The sequence below is a fragment of the Phalacrocorax carbo genome, chromosome 3 (genome assembly GCF_963921805.1).
Source record: "Phalacrocorax carbo chromosome 3, bPhaCar2.1, whole genome shotgun sequence".
NCBI classification, from domain to species: domain Eukaryota; kingdom Metazoa; phylum Chordata; class Aves; order Suliformes; family Phalacrocoracidae; genus Phalacrocorax; species Phalacrocorax carbo.
The window spans coordinates 51,756,197-51,772,983 of record NC_087515.1 but is presented as its reverse complement, the minus strand read 5'-3'; positions in this window follow the sequence as shown (position 1 = coordinate 51,772,983).

Here is a 16,787-nt window from a genome sequence, read left to right as displayed (position 1 = left end):
AAGGTTTAGATATGTCCAGAATCTAGCTTTACCTACATATTCCCGTTATTATCAGGGGCTTTGTTTTGATCTGCAAATTCTCTGAAGAAGGAACTGTTACGTGACTTCCATTTGCACAGCACTTGGGATAATGGCACCTAGCGGGGCTGTGACTTACAGCAAAGAGTATGGGGTCCCAAGAGGATTTGGGGAGGGCAGCCACCTCCCTCTTTTGGGAAACGGAGTCACAGTTGGGGATCTCTGCAGGCAACTAACTCATTTCATCAAAGCGTGAAAGAAAAACAGCGCACTGGGGATACTGTTATTCAGAAGTCTGGGAACCATGCACTTCTAGCAGGACTAGCAAGCAGCCTTTAGGCATTACTGCAAACCAGGGAGTTTTTAGGCAAGCAAAAACCTCAAGAAGTGTAAGAGAGCTCTCAGTATCAGACTTTGCTGAAAGCAAAGCCCCTAGAAGTGACTGCCTGTCTTCAGTACATATAGCAAATGCTATATGCGGCAGCACGAGCGGACTTCAGGACAGAGAATCCTGTCTGCTCTGTGACCCCCTGACCTCAGTGAAATTGGAGATCCCATTTCTTCCTTGATTCAAGCTTCTTTCGTATTTCACACCACACAGCACCTCTCACCTAGCTGTAGCTCCTGTCTGTGCCCTAGTAGAAACTAACTTGAGACAAAAAAACCTGTGCAAGTAACAAGGCTATTAAAACTATTAGTGAAATAAATCATATGAGGACTGTTAGCAGCAAATGAAAGAAATATCATTCCATTATATTCAAGTTGGGGCCCCTCTAGCTGGGACTTTTTTTTAAGCCACTGTAATAAACATTTATTTCTAATTGCGCAGAAGCCTGAAAGGAACGAGATCTTCAAGAGGCGTTTCTCCATGGAAAGCTATCAGCAAATGAAAGATGGTTGGACAGTGGCTAATCCCCAGATCGTGCCCTACCACTTCATTACTAGCCATGTCCCAAAAGCTTCCATTGACAAATTGTGTATGTTTCCAACACGAAAGGCCAAAATAGAACTATTTTCAATGAAACAGATTGCTCCAGGTGGAGAGATCATTTGTGAAGGTTGCTGAAAGAGTGTGCTCTTTGGCTTCAACCTAAAAATTACAGGCGTGTGGGCCATACTGTTAGCAAAAGCAGGGAAAACATTTGCTTTTTACAAATTTACTAAAAACTTTGCTCTCGGCTTTCTTTTTGTTGGAACACCATGGAAGCCGGCCCTTCTACCTAGCACTTGGGTGTTCAGTGAGCCTGCCAGGAAACACCAGGTAATGTTTCTCAGGCTGTCTTTGATGTCTTAGGGTATAAGAAAGACCTAAAAAACATAAGCTGAGAAGCATCTGGTCGTCTCTTTTCCAATGCCATCCTGCCATGAACCGCAGACAGAACCTACCCTTTTGATCCCTACAGAGATATGATAACACGAAGGGAACAAAATCAATACAGGCCATCTCTTCTCTTAAAGCAACCACAGCTCAGTGCTTTAATCCGTGATAGTCCTCCTCCAGCAGACTCTAGTGCTGGGAGACAGTTCCAGGAAACACAACAGAAGACATGTCTCAAATGTCCATTTTATTTACAAACAAACAATCCCGCCCCCCCAAAATCCCTCCCTTCCCTTCCAGCCCAAGGCAATCCAAAGGATTTTCCAAGGGGAAGGGGTTGTTTATACTAACTGCCTGTCGCTTAGACAAGAAGAAGTCAGTAACCTTGCTATAAAACATCTGTTCAAGCTACCATAAGAGAAATGATCCACTATTGGAGGCAAAAAACTTCCCCACAGACAAGTAAAAAAAAGTTTGGGAAAACTCCAAAGCAAGACTTTCAAACAGTAATTGACCCCCAGACTAATGTGAAGGTAGAACTGTCAAAACAGAAAACATGGCTGCTTGAAACTCCTACTAAAGAAAGAAGCCCACTCACAATGAGGATAATCCGGATAATTCACCTCCTGTGGTGCAAGGACTCACAACACGCATAAGGTGTTCAACATGTGAAACTTCCATGAAAAGACAACAGAAGACATTCAAATGCCATAGAAGTTTATTACAGAAAAACATGTTCAGCAAACATTTAAAAAAATTATTACATACTATATTCAAAAGTGAGCATTTCCTCCAAGAACTGTTGCTTAGAGTCTCATGCCAGATTCAGTTCAATCACCTCAAACATCATATCAGAAATATTCATGGTAGGCCCCTCACCAGCTCAAGCAAGGGTGAGAACAGTGGATTAATGTTCATTCCAATTCCCCTTTCCTAAACCACATCCATTTGTTGCTCTAGACTAGTTAAGCAGAGCCCAGTTATACTGGCCAATGCAACACTTCTAACTTTAACAATCTTCCCCACGTAAGGATGTGTCTTAATGTCATGTTCTACACTCTGTGCCATGTCAGCAAGGACAACACTGATTCCAGAAATAAAATTCTATTCCAACCTATGCTCAAATTCAAAGTATTGCACTTAATAACATAGACTTGGGGGGAAATAAGCTAAATATCAATATATTATCTAAAATTACCAATTTTAAATCAGTCCTGGTAGGCTGGTAGAAGTCATCTTTTTAAAGAAAAAAAAATTTCTACAGGAATCTGCAACTAAAAGTATCTCTTCTGGCAGGCAGAAAATTCTGGCCTGCAGTTAACCAATGCCAATAGCCAAGCTGAGAAATTCCGGTATGAGAGAAAAAAGGACAAAAGCAGCTTTTCCACAGAGAGGTTTCAGGCTTAGCAAGTATAGCAAAATATTTTTATTATTACTAAAAATATATATATATATCTCTCACTCCATTCTTGTAACCATTTCCCCTGTCCTTTCAGTACATCCCTTAACTCTTACTAAGTATCATCTGCTCCACCTGGATAATTTAGCTAGCTTTTTTGGAATAGGTGCTTCTCATCTTCTGCTACCTGACAGACAGACTCCTAAGTTTAAGTTATTTTAAACTACAAGTGCCCAAATGCAACAAACCAGTATAAGGAATAGCACAATTCAGACTGCAGAATGAGATGGAGATGACACAAAAACTCTTCTCTTTTTCCTTCTTCAGTCCCTAACACCCTCCTTACCAAGTCCCAGATCTGACAAGACGGCGATCATTCATGCTATTCTGAGCAGAGCAGAGTAGTTTTAGAGAAAGGACAAGGAAGGAGAGGAGTTTTTACCAGGAGGATAAAGCAGAAGAAAGCATTATGAACAAAGATGGATACAACTACAGCGACATGTAGGCAGCACAAAGAGACCTTTGGGTTAGTTCAGCATTGCCTTGCTGTCTTTGTGCTCTCCAGTGATTAGCAAATTGTGAGAGAGAAGGTCTGCTTTTACCAGTTTCACTGAGCTGATGAAACAGCTGGAGACGTTCATAGCTTCTGACGTCAGCTAAAGCGCTGGTCATGATAGCGTAAGACCCACCGTGTCTGGTCATCATTTAAATAAAAATAAGTGGAGCCATGTGAAACAAAACTTGACAGTTAAGGAATGAAAAGCTACTTACAAAAAAACCCAAAACAAACAAACAAACAAAAACAACAAAACCCACCAAAAAACCCAAAAGCCTAACTTGGTACCAATACTGTGTCGGCATGATATTACAAATATTAAAAACTTACGCAGGACTTTAGCAACAACATTTGGAGTTTTACAAATACCATGCTCCAAACATATTCCATCTCTAATAACCCTCAGTACCACAGCTGTACAGTTCCATAGCACTTCCAATAGCACCAGCATGGCATTCCCTTTTATGCAAGGATATAAGGTAGTGACAAGTTACTTAACATCTCTTATTATTTTCTAATAAAATAAGACAGGTTAAGAGAACTAAAAATTACTGAAAAGCAGAGCTGTGCCAGCAGTTTCCAAAAACCTGACATGATTTTTCCTCCAGCTGACATCCAAATAGTCATGGAGTTTATGTAGTCCAGCCCAGCACTCATTTCAAAATGAATTTTCTGTACCGTGTGGTACTCCAGAGACATCTGGAGGATGGAAGAAAATGGTTAAGGAAAATCATTAGCTTATACATTATCACAGCACTTATTTAGGTTTTCCAAATTAAGCATAAATAATTGGAAAGGAGGAGAGCACACACAGTGTCCTGCAAGAGAATCTGGAGGATCATTTTAGAGGGAAAAAAATTAAAAGGAAGAATCCAACCTGAAACACCAGAAATATGGTGAAGGGAGCTGTAAAACAAAGTCATGGCATTCCCTGTTTGAAATCTTTTCCTGGATTTCCATTCTCAGTAAATCTGTGTAAAAATCTTTATTGTGTCTTTATTGTAAGGAAGCAAATTCAAATTGTGTTCCAAGACACATATTGAAACCCCTCCCCATTTCACCTAGCACCACAACCAGTAGCAAAAGGTCCACTGGTCAAACAAAACTCTATAATAATCTTGTACTACTACAGCCTTTGCTGTGTCCTCCTCAGTAACACTTACCCAAGACCACTATATTTTGTAAATTCCCCTGCATGATGCCTCCCCCAGAAAAACCCAAACAAAAAAAAACCACCAAAACCACTCTCCCTGATCACCAGGTGGGTTTTGTTTCCCTTCCACTAGGTTTAGTGGGCCGTAGACAATAAATAAAAAACCCCAACATCCTAAAACAATACTCCCTTATGGTAAACAAAAGCTATCTCTAAATACCCCCAGCAAGGTGCTTTAATGAGTGAATGACCTTTTCTCCTCTTTTTTTTTTTTTGGCAAGAGACTTTTCACAGCAGAAAAAAGTGCTAAGAACATTTAGTTTCTTTTAAAGAAAATTCTTTTCAAACTGATAAAAGAAAGGATGATCAAACAAGAATTTGTATATATCTAATATCAGTGCTTTCAAAAATACTGAGACTTTTGGTTTTAGTAAAAGGAGATGGGATATTAAACTCAGTGAAGAAGTGTCACCCTCAAATGGCAACTCAGTGCTAAAGGACCAATTTACCATACCAGAATGAACCATGAGCTATTTCACTGTTTAATCTGTATAAACTAACTGGTGTCATTCAAGCTGAGTCATGACAAGCCTGCAAATACTGGAGCAGTCTATATGTATTTGGAAACAGAGGTCATTGCTTTGAAGGTCATGAAATGCCACGTAAGACACTACATAGTTTGCCATAACTGTGAATATAGCACAAGGCGAGACATTTTTTCTAAGCTTTTTTGGCTTGGAAGTCTTGAAGCAAAATTCTGGCCAAATCCTGCTTGAGTTTGTTTTACTTTGGACATTTTTCTCGCACCTCCATGCTCCATTCCATCCTGCCGTTTGAACGGCAGCATTATCGCAGAGCATGGATGCAGCTGACTATCACAGGGATGGGCATTTCTGAGGAAAAGGGAAAAGTCAGAAAGCTGTAAGCACAGGAGAAGGTAGGAGCAGGCAGAGAGAACTTCCTTTGCCGATCCTTCCTGCTCTCTTTGCAGGCCACCAGAAAACACTCTCCGCCCTGTTTGCTGCTTCCCTTCTGTCGATCTCATGGTTCTCTTCACAGGACTTGATAATATTTCTGTGAGGTAAAGAAAAACACTTTGCACAGAACTGGCTTGCTAGAGTATTAAGACAGAGAAGAGATGAGTGTACAGAGGGAGATAAAGAAGGAAGAGTCCAATGACTTCAAACAAAAAAAACCAAACCCAAAACCCATAAAATGAGCAATTTAAAAAATACAGCCCTGTATGCGTGTGCCAGATTTATTAGATTGCAGGTTCTTTGGAGCAGGGACCACGCAAGACAAGGTGCTTATTCAGTGCTCAAATACAAGCTTGCCATCAGCTGAGGCTGCCTTTGGACATGACCTCATTGTGAAAACATTACCCTCGATCACAGTGGTCCTTGAAAACTGCCTCCTGGCTAGTCGATCCTTATTACAGATTTCACAGTAGCTATTAGGCATATTTGCATCTGTGTCTTTAAAAAAAAATGAGAGGGAGAGAAAGATACCTGGGGAGTCGCGGGGGGAGAAGTAAAAAAGCACGTCTGAACAGATGATCTTTACAGTCCCCCCCTCCTGCTGCTAGAAGCTTCCCACTCAGCTTCTGCTCCTATTTGTTCATCTTTCTCTGGCAAGAACTACTCTTAACTGTGTTAATTTTCCTTTTTGTGGGTTAATGTTGGGTAACGTGCTTGCAATTGCCCACAACTAATAGATTTCCAGTGATTGACTTTACAGCACTCCTGGCAGTAAGTAGGGCATATTTCTTGAACCAGGGTCATTTTAAGGGATTCCAGAAAGTACCTTCAGACATTTCATGGCTTCATTTAAACAGCTACTTATTTGGTTTCATGCAGGATTTTGAGCAGGAAGACAGTATCTTCAAAGGGAGGTCACTATCCTCTAGAATATTAAGTGAGAACCATTTCAAGAGTTTGAACAAAGCACGAAGCATGACCTTTTTTTCTTTTATTTATTTAAGGCTAAACTTGGCAGATATGAAAATATCCAAGTGTAGTTAGACAGCCATGATCTCAGCCTCTGGCTGTGCAAAGACATCTTAAATCTGTAGGTTCTGTGCAGATCCAGGGGATTTTTGCCAAAATGTTTCCTGAATAAAATTAAATATTCCTTCATGTTAAGCTTTACATTTTTTGTCTTCCTCCTTCCTTCATAGCCTATTATAATCCCAAATTAAAAATATATAATGCTTTAAGATTAGTAGTGCTTATTCCGCAGTTTCCCAGATAAAAATGACTGCTGTCATTCTTTAATGATTAAAAAAAAAGGTTAACTGTCACACATCTTCTGCCTTTAAAAACCAGTGAAGCACAGCCTATTCCTAATTACTCTCCATTTACCCAGGAGGATACAAGGAAAAGAAGAGAAGACAGTCCTACCAAGGGAAATCTCGGGAGCACCCAAGGCCTGAGTTGCCATTGCAGAATGAATGACATCTGTCAAGAGCATCCTGTAAGAAGCTGAATACCAGAAGCCACTTGCATCATTAGCCGCAAAGGCCAAGATAGAGGATTATCTAGAAGCTTTGGCCCTTCAAAACCCAGTAAAAATGTTGTACACATTTATAGGTATAGCTACATCAGTCTCTTCCTAGTGTTAATCTACCCATTCCTTGGATTTAGCAGCTTCACATCTTCATGAAAATGTTTTCCAAAGCTGCATGGGCAGCATTAGCAGAGGTGTTTGTTGCGGTTTCTCTGCAAGTACTAGCTACCGCCAGTCAGGACTGTGCCTTTGTATTTCACGGAGTAGAGAGGAAAAGATGACTACCTGTAGCTTTCTCCCCACCTCTGCACACTAACTGCAGTGGGTCTCTCCTTCCCCCAGATGTGGCAGAGGAAGGTGTGTGGCTAGGTCACAGGTGTCTTCCTGCGTAGTTTTAAATCTGTGGAGCTGTATGCTGCCATTGTTGGCCAGCTGTAGGCCTTTCATCTAGTCAAATGCTTATGTCTCATGCACACCTTCGACTCCCTGCCTAAATCCCAGCATGTGGTTCTTGCATATGGCGCTGAAATCCCAAGTACTTTCAAACTTCCTCATGCAAAGGTCAGTTTGAAACAAACAGGCTATGCAAGTCAAAGGACAAGTGGTATAATAACAACCAATGTTCAAATAGGACATTCTGCAGAAAAGTATCTGGATCTTAAGAATTAGCCTGTTTCAGGTACCACGACCAGAACCCAATGCAATCCACACGATTAGCCTCAAAACCCTACATGGGCCACAGCACTGTCTCCTGGAATCAGAAGTTCCATTGCAAGAAAATTCTGCAGTTCTTCAAATACTGTAAAAAGAGCAAAACAAAAAACAAAAATCCACCAACATCCCCAAAACACTGACAGCAAGGGCCTTCAGTTAACCAAGGCAAAAATTGGCCTGTGCAACATTTCTTGCGTTTCCAAGAAGGTACTGAGCTTCTTAAGAAGCCAAACCTTCCTTGTGCTGAGGAAGAGTGGCGCAGTGGAGAAAAATGTCCACAGTTCCCTACCCACACCTGAGGACACACCTCACGCCCTGCAAGCACGTTCAACTGTTAGTTACCACTGCCCAGACAAGCCATGATGTGACTCTGTGAGCCATTTTTTGGTTTGGCCTTGAAAGAGACTAGAAGCACTCATGCAGTCTTATAGAGATGGCAAAAAACAGCTGAAAAGCAGGAGGAAGGCCACTTGCTCAATTGTTTCTTGACAGCCTCTAGGTGTGAGTGCTCCTAGTCCCATTTCAGGCAAGGCCACACAAAGCTGAAGCCACCTGTAACTTATTTTGTTTCCCAAAGACAGCTGGAGAGCTTGCATGGGCAGTTAAAACAGAGACCTACAATCTGATCCTACTCATTTGCAATCCTTAGTTACAAAACATAACATTAGAAAGTGATTAACAATATACAGAACAGATCTGCAGAGCCTAAATAATAATTATAGACAGCATAAGCCCATCTTGGCTGTATCCATGCTAAAGGAAATATGACGGAAAAGTAATGCAGGTGAATCAAGACTAAAAGTGAAAAATAAATCAGACTTTCCATGGGCAAGGCCTAGAAAGCTAACCTGATCAGAGACAGAACAGTCCATTTGCTTATCTTGCATAGATATTAATTTGTTACACTAACCTAACAGCTACATAAAGATTAAGACAATTGCATATAAGTGATTATGAAAAGGGCTACTCTTGAAGATAGTGTTCTTCTGACATTTAGACTATGCTCATGCAGGGCTTGCCTTCTCCAGGTACCTTGACATCTTTGCTCTGCCATTTTTCTACCCTGATCTCTAAACTTAAGTAAGCCTTCCCTTGAAGGCCAGATGTCTGTTAGTGCTTTCCAAGTACAATCTGAGGAATATCTTTGTTTCCCCTCTCATTTCTTATCATTTCATACTACTCCACCTCTGCTCTGTATTGTACTGTTTTTCATTTTTAATTCTCCTGTACTATGTCTGGGCCCAACACTAACTGAAAAACAATGTAAGAATCAATCTGCTACAGACTGCCCCTCAGCTGAGATACAGTACTCAACTAAAACACAGTGTGGATGGCTTTAATACAGCTTGACACCCAAAATACAGCTGCTTATTCCACATGTTAGCAGACATACTAGGAATGAGCTTAGGAACACAAGCTCAATTGCCCAATGTGTGGGCACACCTTAAATGTCAACATTATTAGCCATCACACTGTGACTGAAGTGATAAGCACACAAACCAACTGTATTCTAGCCCATCAAATCCAGACAGCGTCCCTCTTCTCCTCCTCCAGCATAAAGCCACAACTGTTGCTCACTGAGTTGCCAACATTTCTGCATTATCACTAGTAACTTAAAAACAGAATTACACTCAAATAGTACAAAAACTTTAAGGGTGAAAATGCAAAGTGACTTTATTAATAAACAAGTGCTTTATTAGAAATGATTAGAGTCTCTGTTTTTACATATTAACACCACAAGGTCTTTAAAAAATAAATACATCTGATTTTCATGTCCCTTGGCTTGTGCAACTCATGTCCTTTCCCATATAGAAGCACTGGACTCAAATATGTTCAGAAACCATGATTAGGTGGTATCATCAATAAAGCACAGCCTCCTGCCGACACTGTGTGACCAGGTGAACGTGGACACCGTAACAGGGAGACTGGGACTCTCCCTCATACATTTCAGAGTAAGGGTAGACACGCATTCCTTGGCCAACCAGGAACAGGGAAGCAGCTTCACTTATTTATTTATTTACAGAAAGAGGAAGAGTGGCTAAGAAAAACAAACAGAAACAATACAACACATGGTTAGTAAATCCAGAAGATTCACACAGATTTTCATTCTACTGGAAATTAAAGGAAACCTGCAAAGTTTTTACATTTTCAATTTCAGTTCCTGTATAACCCTCTCACCTCTATGACTGTCCTCCCTATTTAGCTTTTTCTGCAAATTTCAGAAGGCATCCTAAGTCAAGAGCCTTTCTTCTCTGTCAGCCAGGGTCTCCATTACCCAGGCAGCACCTCTACAAGTCAGGGGAGCACCTGAGGCCAGGTAAAGGCCAGGCCCTCTCAAGACTAGTCCTAGTCCCCTCTGGGAGGCCACTCAGGCTCCCTGTGCCATCAGGAGGATGTCTCCATTGAAGATCTTTTTCAGAGCCGCTCTCTCCCCACTGACGCTTTAGGTAGGGAGACAGCAACCACCAGGTGTAGACTCGGCCAACTGCACAACTTGACTCCATTTAACAGGAGTTGCTACCTTGAGTTAACGCTTACTGGTACACTGGAGTATCACTGTCTGCAGGCTGGGGCCAGCCAGGAGGGATGGACTAGCAAGCATCTTGCACTCACAGCCAGATGGAAATGGGGCTACAGCACCCTCATCATGGTAACTACCCTACAACTTCATGGAGCCCAAAGCAGAGTCTCAAATAGTTCAAAGAGTTATCACAAAGCTTCAAGAGATGCTTTTCCTGGAAAGGCTGGTTACTTAAGCAAAGCCCCATTTTTAAAAGTCACTCAGGAGACTTCACTGCTTTTCACTGAAATTTCAATTCCTGACTCACTAGGCATTTTTATAGCATTACCATACACGCCCCATGACCCGCATAGCTGAAATGTCTAAGTGCCCACAAATAATTAAAAAGTCATCTCCATTTTTAAAATGTTTGGATAAATTTATTTATAGGGCAAGTCAGTAATTCACCCTAAGTCACACTTTCCAACCAAAGCAACTATGTCAAGTACTCAAAATGTCACCTGTCACCAGAGCCTTAAAATGGCTCTGCCTCATGACATCAGTTGGGATAGCTTTTTTCCCCCCTAGAATGCAGATACTGACCTCATGCCTTGCTAGCAGCAGCTCAAGACCAAGAACTGCTAGGCAGTACTGCACTGCTGGACAGAAAAGTCCCCTCCTAAGTGGAAACACCTACTCAGCAAAACACTCTAGCGTTAGCCTTTGTATTTTACTTCAAACAAGGCTCATAAACTTACAGCTAGGCACACACTAACATACCTTTCTGAAACAAATGGGAACGGAAAAGCTACTCAACAGTCTTTATGAGACAGTGGATGGGAAGGCAAGTCAGCCACAACACCCAAGGAAGACATTTTTTCCAGGGAGTGCTTACAACACTGTTTCACAGTGTATATACCTTGTCCCCACGCTCTCTTGCAAGCATTTTGAATTTTCCTTAGCTTTACATCTTTCCAGCATTCTCAGTTTGAAGCTTCACCTACATTGAAGTGGGTTGGTAAAACTGTCTTCGTTTTCAGCCCATCAAACTTTATCCTCTGAACCCATAAGTTAGACCCCATCTATCGTTCACAGCATTGGGAAGGCAGAACCTTGACTATCTCGGGAGAAAGAGATCAAAAAGTCAAAATCTAACACAGGAAACTATCAGTAACCATTGAGCTAATCAGCTTTGGAAAGCATGGTTTCTTTTCCATTAACAAAGCCCTTAAAAAGCTCTTGCTGCATTTTTTTTTTTTTTGGTGACACAAACATTTTCCTCTGAACATAGTCAAAAGGATCGCTTTTTTCTGTGCTATTACAGTATCAGCAAAATCCCCAACTTGTAGAGTAATTCCCTTCTCTTTCTCTTTCCCATGCCCTCACAAACACATAAGCCTCTGTTGCTAAACACCTTAACTCTGAGTAGCCAGATCTTCCAGAGTAGGATCCAGAGACAGAGAAGGCTTGTTTGTTTCAAGGATCAGAAGCTAAGTGGAAAGCAAAGAATGGCCAGAACACAGAGGATGGAGAAAATAAGTGTGGGAGAAACTGAAGCCTCAAATTGCTCACATAAGGGAAGACCTGCTTTGCTTTTCCACCTGTATCAGAGAAACATGAAGATGAACAACAGTGTGCAGAGCTCAAAGCAATCCCAATAGCCACTTGCATGATAAAGCAACAAATGGAGTAAAGACTGTTACTTTAACTGTATTGATGAAGACCGAGTATGGGGGGGGGGGGAAACTGTAATTCAGAAGTTGGGTTCAATTCTGTTTTCCATCACATCACATAAGCCTTAACAGGACAGAACTTGGTTTCCTGAGTCTGACGAACCAAAATTAAGATTTAATAATAATCAATAACTTAACACCAAAGTTCAAGACAAACGTGAATGCTAAACGCTCACACGCATCATCTAGTATTAGTCAGGGAGAATAGCTTAGTATAAACTGCTCCCCCTAGTAATTACTAGGGAAGCATCCTTTGTGTGGAAGTGACCCTCAAGAGGGCTTTTGTAAATAATAACTAAGACCCTCAAAATCCTGCAAACACTTTCTTATGCACATGGTTCCCTTTTATGCACGTGGGCAGTCCCATTGAACTCAAAGAAAATAATCGCATCTTAGAAGTTGCTCTTGGGCAGACAGGAGTTCAGCTTTGGCCCTGGAAGAGTTTTGCAACAGCTCTCTCTTTAGAGACCAATTTTGTAAAGCGCAGAAAACTCTCAACTATCCCTCATATCTGTGACAATCGAGACCATTCAGCACACTGAACAACTGGACCACAGGGAGATGTGGAAGGAGAAACGCACTTATTTATCTTCATACACAATCCAAACAGAGAAAGAGCAGCCCAATGAGAATTTAGAGATTCTTCCTTCCCTGAATCCATCATGCTCAAAAATCTCTGCAAGAAAATTTCCAAAATACCATATTATACTATGTCTAGGAACTGCTGGATAATTTATGCACAATGTCACGTTGCATTTAGTCCTGAAAAGTGTCCACAGTCCATTTGTTTGTTTTTAAACCAACACCCTCCATTTTTACATCTTCCACACTAGCTTCCAACACATTCATAGAAAACGGCGATTCACAGAAAACAGAATCCTTCTTCAGGTTTTTTGTGCTACGGTTTCGAGCAAAAGGGTTATTGCCAGAAAGGGAGACCTCTGCTTCAAATGCAGCTGAAAAATATCTTTGCCATTTGACTTGCACTGAAGCCTGAAAGATCTGGTCAAAAGGCAGGAGGAGTCATCTGCTGAAATACAGTTGTCTACATCCATGCTAGATGTTTGGACTACCTTTATACTCAATTGGCAGAAACAACACTTCTCAGATCTGATTCTGCTGACTAAATGTAGACTTCCACAGATTAATCCACAGATTAATTGCTCCCTAGAAATGTTCTGCTTCCTGACTATAAAGGGAGTCCAGAGAGCTGTGGTTCAGCAGACAAATCACACCTTCTCCATGCTGGGTACCACACTGAACAACCATATCTGTTTTCTCCACTGATACCCAATCAGCTTTGCTGGAGTTACTGCCATTTAGACTGGCACAAGTAAACCAGTGTAGTCAACCTAGGCTCTGTGCAAGGCAAGGTCAATGGAAAGAAAGGGACACCTCCAAGAGGCAATTCAGCTCAAGTAAAAATCTGAATTCTCCTTGGAAATGCCACTATGTCTCCACAGATTATGGAATGAGCCTTAGGAGCTCACCTCTTAATAAGGTGAAGCAGTGAAGTGCCTTGAGTTAGACAGACAGGTTCAGGCTCTCACTGTGGAGAAGGTGGAAGATGCTGGGCATCCTCATCCCTTATCTCCTCTCCACACCAGTGAGGCCTGAAACCTCTAGCATCAGACCCCGTAATAAAAGGCAAGGTTACGGTATGGATTACAGAGTCCTTCATAAACTACTTTGAAAGAGAGTAAAAACAAAACCACACCAGGGAAGCTTGAAAAATCCGTATCGTGGCCTACATAGTGTCTGTCCACCCACAGCTTTGCCAAGTAAGGATAAACAAGAGCTGAATGAAACTCCGCACACACTTCAGTTGGCCAAATATCCAACACAGTCTGGTGCTGCTAAGAACTAGTCTGCAGTTGCTTAAGATTTAAAAACAGAAGAGATTCATCTGTTAGCAATGCATGCCCTCAGTTGACCAGGTGACACAGTGACAGAAGATGGCAGACCCAGATTCAGGCTCTCACGCACTCGCGCTTCTGCCACTGAAAGGAGTCACCTCGTTAGCCGAGGACAGCAGGGCTTCTGCATTCAACTTCTGCAGGAACACAGGATTTGGCAGCCTCCAGAAATCTGAGCTCTCTATTTTTCTTCCCTTCGTTTACTAATGCCCATTTCCCCTTCCCCGCCTCCCTGCTCCCAATGCACACACGTTTTAACACTAAAACCCAGGAGTTACATGGCTTTTCCATACTTCTGGGCAAATATTACACACTCTCCCTCCAAACTAGCAAGTATGCCTTCTCTGCAGAGGTAGTAAACCTGCTGTAAGAGCACAGTGCTTCTTAGTGAAATACTTCAGACTAATAAAAAAAAAAAATTACCTGCACATCTCATGCCTTAAGAAAGCTTCACATCCACCATCTCACACAAAAATACACTCCCTACAACATTGTGATACATTGCACACTCTTAATGGTTTCTACAGTTACGTAGCCACAGACAATGTAATTAACAAGCAACAATCCTTCCTGTAAAATTGGAGGGAGAAAATAAACAGAATAAAAAGTTCACCAAGAAAATTTTGAGCTCAGAAATAAGACTACATTTTTAATTTAATTTCATCATTTACTGTGTCAAAGACGACATAAGCCTGGATTACCTAGGTGCAAGCACAGGTTTGCAATCAGTTTGATTTACAAAATACCTTGTGTCCCCTTAGGAGGAAAACGATACCTTATTTACTCTCTTTAGATACACATCAATGCTTTATCAAACATTTTTTCACTTTCTATATCATTTGTTTTGTACACACTGAAATAAAGAAAAAACAATCCTGTTTTAAAGTTATGTTTTGTTTTCTGTTTCTTGTTACATAACCAGAAGTGATATAGGAAATACTACTGTGGAGTATAAAAAAGAAAAAAAAGTAAACCAAGCACACATCACTGCATCACAATAATGTGTAAGGTGCTCCTACACCCACTATTGGCATACATTTAAATTAAAATTACTTGTAATCTATAGCCAACTTTCAGGTCTCTGCTGAATGCCCTTTCTGTGTTTAACCTTCTCCATTGCTGACAAAGAGGTAAGATTTTCCAGGTTAGTAATAGCAAAATTCCACATTGCAAAAACATTGAATGCTGTCATGCAAATAAAGTCATTCACAGGGTCTTAAAATGTCCCTCCCATGTAAAGACGGATCTTAAGCAAAGAAATAAGAAAATATGAACATGGGTCTTATTTTCTTGTGGGAGAGCCAAGCTATTTAAAACTAACAACCACATAAACCCTAAACCATATCTTTTGAGAGAGATGGTGAATCACTACAAGTGCTCCTTTCTAATGAAACCAGAAGAGCACACCAGCCACTGTTCTGGAGACATTTCCTTGCAAAAAGCAAAAACATCCATGGTGGAGAGTGAATTTCATGATCTGGGTGACTTGAGACATTATGATCCTTCACATCCTTTACAAGAAGGGCCACGGACTCCATGTTGGAGAACACACTCATTCCATCCCTCTCTGCCCTGTGTACACCTGCCCAGGCAAAAGCACCGCATTTCTGAATTCGAGCACGCACAGAGACATATTCACATTGTCACCTGAGCCCACCACACACCCACCATCTCCCACCGGAGCCTCCAGAGCCATTCGCAACAGCCTGAAACACTGCTCTGAATCCAACCAGAATTCTCCTCTCTTCTCTGCATTACAGCCACAAGCCCAGAGCCCTGTAGCTCAGCTTGGTTCATCTGGGCCCACTCAGTAAAAATAAACACTAAGGAGGGGAACCCACTGGGCTGGCTGAACAACGACAAGAAATTCGGCTGCAGCACTCCCTCACACTTGTGTGCATAGCTGGTTTTACACCACTCGGCTGCTACATTGATATTATCTTGTCAAAAAGTACAGAGCAGCTTTCACCACAAATACTTGGAGCTTGAAAATTACAGCAAAGCAGCAAGGCTGGGGAAAAAACAACTTTAGCTGGATGCAAAGTGCGCTGCAAGTGCAGCATCTGAAGCCTCAACATGACGCAACCGAAATCGTACCAGGGATGGGGGCTTGCTGAAGGAAACTGGACCCACGCAAAACCACAACGTATGTATTAGGTGCCTATAGCTCATTCGCTGCCCAAGCTAGGAGCGCCCTGCAAGCAGAGATTTACACAAGCTACAAATCAATGAGGCAGCGTGGCTATGCCCATGCCAGTGACAAACTGCAGTGGGGAAGGGAGCCTGGACCGCTATGCAGACCCACCACCCCCCTCGGCCGCCCTCCCACACCCCCTTCCCTGTTCCCTTCCCCTTGCCCCCCTTAACCCTTCCCCTCTCAGAAGTTCAGTGTCGGTGCGGTGGGACCAGCCCTGCAGTTTCCAGCCCGGAGGTGAGAGCAGCCTGGCCTAAACGCCAAAGTCACCCCGGTGTCGGTGGGCTGCGGGAGGCCAGCCGGGCTGACGCGCCCCTGCGGTGGGCTCCCGGCTGCCAACCGCCCGGCCACCTGCAGGCCTCCGCCGCCCTACCTTGCTCCTCGCCGGCCCCAAAGCGGGCTCTGGGGTCCTCGGGGGGGAGCCGGGCTCCGCCACCCTCCAGGGCTTTGCGTTTCTTCGACATCTGGTCGGTGTTTGGGAGTTGAGTTTCTCCTCTCTCTCCGGGGAGATGAGTGTATGTGGAGAGAGAGGGAGAGTGTGAGGGAGAGACACAGGGAGGCAGAGAGAGAGAGAGAGAGAGAGAGATTGAAAGAAATCGCTGCTTAAAGAGAGGGGAAGAGACTTTGGAGTGGCTGGAGAGCAAGTAGGAGGCAGGGACTAAGTGGAGAAATCCTACAAATCACAATCCCATCAATTCAGCCCCACGTCTAAAGGGGCTGCTGAGGTCTCCCCCTTCCTTGCTCATTCATCCGAGTGTGCGAGTGAAAATTAAAGAGAGAG